General features: G+C 42.1%; 1 long non-coding RNA gene and 1 other non-coding gene across 2 annotated transcripts; both read left to right on the forward strand.

Annotated features, from left to right (window-relative positions):
* The first annotated feature begins 1,431 nt into the window (after positions 1-1,431).
* trnae-cuc lies at positions 1,432-1,503 on the forward strand. Its single transcript has one exon. It is a non-coding gene; the product is annotated as a tRNA-Glu (tRNA).
* A 1,703-nt stretch (positions 1,504-3,206) lies between these two features.
* Positions 3,207-3,581, forward strand: LOC117940642. Its single transcript, XR_004655788.1, has 2 exons — positions 3,207-3,352; positions 3,498-3,581. It is a non-coding gene; the product is annotated as an uncharacterized LOC117940642 (long non-coding RNA).
* The last annotated feature ends 539 nt before the right edge of the window (positions 3,582-4,120 follow it).

Below are 4,120 nucleotides of genomic sequence, written 5' to 3' on the forward strand. Positions count from 1 at the left end.
TGCACAATTAAGGAAGAGCTGCTTGACATTGTGCCGTTAAAAGACAGGAGCTGTGGCATCGACCTGAAAGAGACACTCGTGACTGTTGCTGAGAAGGCTAATTTGCAGTTGTAAGAACTGACAGCGATAGCCACAGACGGTGCACCAGCTATGTTAGGAGCTGCAAAAGCCGACGACCGTTTCCCGGATTTTTGGACATTTCACTGCATCATCCATCAAGAGCATCTGGTGTCTAAGAAGCTGAACTTGGACCATGTCATGAAACCAGTGCTGCAGCAGAGTTTTGAGAACAGATTCTGCAACCTGAGGGAAAAACGGCCACAGATCACCTTCCTCCTTAACCCTTTCACTGCTGAATTAGACTTTTTGAAAGCCCCTTGAGTGACAAATGAAGCTGCGTCCCAGTTGGAGATGATTGAACATTGTGAGGATGACAGACTGAAATCTGTGTTGAAAGAAGGAACCACAGAGTTCTGGAAAACAGTGCCCAAAGACAGATATCCAATGTTAAACAAGCTGCACTCAAGCTAATGTCAATATTTGCAGCAACTTATGTCTGTGAGTCAGTATTTTCTACACTGAAACAAGTAAAGTCAAAACATGGTTCTGTTCTTACCGACAAACATGTGAAAGAGTTGCTTCGGGTGGCCACAACTGAGTACAAGGCAGACCTGAAAAGGCTTGTGGAAAACAAAGACTGCCGAGTTTCTCACTGAATCAGTTTAGGTAAGAAAGAAAGAAACCTGTAAAACTATTTGCTTCATATGTATATAACAGCCACTGTTGTAGTGAATTCTGTAATATAATGGATATAATTCCCGGTCAGGGAATGGTCAGGACTTGACAGATACAGGTGTAACATTTGAAGGAGTAAGTTCCTGGACTTGGTTCTGGTTGATTTAGATTTGTCAAAGTCTTCTTCATTAGTTTAACGCTAGAACCCCAACAGTTTTAAAGAGTACTATTTCCTTTAACTCAGACCCCCGACAGCGGATGTATCCTTTTGTCATTATTGATGGGTCATAAACACTTCATCTGCCTCCATCTCAATAACAATTCTATTCATTTTTTCAAACAGTAACTAAACCCCTGACAACTGATTTTTTACCTGAAAACCAATGTATGTGAATGTCCAGTAACGTTGTTTTGGATTCAGGTCCAAATGTTGACATTTTATTGCAATGCAAAGGTGCGTAACAGATTGCTTTCTACTTACCTGGAGCGATGCAAAGCAAGGGTGGCCAAGTAGTCAAGGAACAGCAAGAGACTTGGTATTTAAGACTACAAACTGACTATGTGACAGATGTGTAATCTGTCATGTCCTGCCGTTTGAAGCTCTAGCCAGGCGCCATTCCTCGCATAAAACAATGAGTCATTCCAGTAAGTGAAAAAGAAATTCACATCTACAAAGATAAATTTGATAGATGTGACTCCCTGATGGTCTAGTGGCTAGGATTCGGCGCTCTCACCGCCGCGGCCCGGGTTCAATTCCCGGTCAGGGAATTGCCCGGACTCGACACACTTGACAAAGAAACTGTAATTTTACATAAATTTTCCTGTTAACTTTACAGATTTTTTAAATACAGAAAACACCATTAAATTACAAAAACAAACTGTGAATTTAAGGGACAACTAAAACGTGTGACTCCACCTGTTGGAGTGGAACATGGTTGTGTAGAGATGGGCTTTCAAACAATGCATTTTTTGACATTTTGACACATGACATGTCACAGTTGGAAAAACAAAGGTAAAAAAAATTGAATTATGGCTCAACTCAATTTACATTTTTACAGTAGACATAACGCATTACAAAGTCAAGAAACTAGGTGCTGATAGTGAAGGGCAAATTAAGTTTTGGTGAGGCACTGAACCACTTAGAGGAATTGGTTTGAAAATGGGTTCATTACTAGAAGCTTCAGTAACAGCAACCTTGCCTGGTGAAGGGCCAAGATCAGATTGAAACCACACTTTTCAAAGGCACTGTGAAGGCTGGAGTGGCACAGGTGTGTAGGGATAACCTTGGACTTAATAGCATCCTTGGTTACTCAGAAAGCTTTTCAGCCAATAGTGTGTATCGATGGTGTCGAGCACACAGAGCGGTTTTGAGGGCGCAAACTGTTGAGGATCCCTGCGTGATAAGGGAAACTACAACTCAGACTCCCTTCTTAACAACCCAACTGAAACTGGCATCAAAAGAGATTGTGCTCTGAACAAGTTGCAGTTTTACCTGATGTAATGCACGACATCCTTGAGGGAGTTGGTGGTTTTGAAATGAAGCTTGTGCTCAATTCATTGATAGAGCAAAAACTCATAACCCTTGAGCAGCTGAACTATAGACTGACCAGCTTTGACTATGGGTTTTGCGTTGCCGGCAACAAGCCGTCTGCCATCAAACCCCAGGACTTAAAAAATCCTGATGGGGCCCTTAGGCAAACGGCATCACAGACTTGGTGTCTACTAAGACTGCTGCCGCTGAGGATTGGGGATTTGGTTCCAGAGGGTAACAAACACTGGGAATTGTTCCTTTCATTACTGTGCTGTATGGAGTTGATCTTTTCTCCTGCACGGACGCATGGGGCAATCATCTTTTTGGGGTATCTTATTCAGGAACACCATTGTCTTTTTTTAGACCTCTACCCCAACAGACACTTGAAGCCTAAACATCATTTCATGCTTCATTATCCAAGAGCCATCAGGAAATTGGGGCCCATAGTTCACTTCTGGTCTATGCGTTTTGAAGCAAAGCATGGGTTTTTCAAACGAGTAAGCCACGTGACCTGCAATTTTAGGAATATTTGTAAAACCCAGGCCTACAGACATCAGATAATGATGTGCTACACTCTGCTGTCTGGCCAAATGTTCTCCCATGAGTTTGAAGTAGGGCCAGGATGCATGACACTGCTTGGTACCATAGAGGATTTTGGAAAGGTGAGTGGGTTTGAGGGAATTCCTGCTTTTACAGAAGTTTATGTGCCATCTTGAGTTAGTTACAAGGGTACTAGCTAGTTGTAGCTCTCTGTAGTAGTAGTTCTCTGTTCTCTTTGCGTAGAACTATGACATGCGCTGCTTTATTTATTGCAACCCACCTTAGTAATATGATCTATAATCAGACCTGAAACTGCTCTAGAGAAGTCATATCAACTAGTAAGTATACTAAGCAATAAAACATGTTGAAAAAAGCATTTAAACCAATTTATACCATTTTATGGAATGGAACATGGTAATAAAGCTTTCATTTCTTTGATATACTTTTAAGGATTCATGCCCCAGCCCCGAAATGGCTGCCGGCACAACAGCCCCAGAATCACCTACAAAGCAACACAGAGTTTCTGTGGAACAAGGAGCAACATTTGTAAGTTCATGATTTATCTTGAATATCCTATTTGTAATTGAGTGAGAAGCTTTTTTCAAAGCTTCACTTTGATTTGGGGACAGTAGTCATGATTTTCATATATATTTATATACTTTCTTTCTCTGTTCATTAATAATTTTTATAGAATATCCGTGAGATCCTTTACAAGACAACTGATGGAAAATGCATGGTTCTCGATCTTGAGGAACAGAATCATATATCAATTATGGAAAGATGTTCCATGGTCCGGATTCTTGTGTCCTACTTAATTGAGCGCTTTGGAGAGAAGTAAGTTTTGTTTTCTTACACACAGATTATTAGGGGTCCAAGCCCGAGGATGCGTGCACCGCGTGCACCGCAGTAATCGCAAGGCGATACGCGGTTCACACAGCAGGGCTGTGGAACCCTATTGTTTTCGTAAGGATTTTTAGGGGTCCAAGCCCGAGGATGCGTGCACCGCAGTAATCGCAAGCGATACGCGGTTCACACAGCAGGGCTGTGGAACCCTATTGTTTTCGTAAGGATTTTTCTTCCTTCTTTTCCATTATTATTCTTCTCCGCATAAAAGTGGTACTGCAGCCTAAACCGAACATGGTGGCGACGCGCAATTTTCAGGACTGGTCCAAAATTCCGCAGAGACCTCAGGCGCAAAAAATTGTCCCACTTCCGACACTAGGTGGCGCTTTACCCGAAAAAACGCGTTTGGCCCTATAACTCCCACACCGTACATCGGATATTAAAAAAACTTACATCCACGCGTTCCCTGAA

Source organism: Etheostoma cragini, unplaced genomic scaffold (assembly GCF_013103735.1).
Source record: "Etheostoma cragini isolate CJK2018 unplaced genomic scaffold, CSU_Ecrag_1.0 ScbMSFa_2948, whole genome shotgun sequence".
NCBI lineage: Eukaryota > Metazoa > Chordata > Actinopteri > Perciformes > Percidae > Etheostoma > Etheostoma cragini.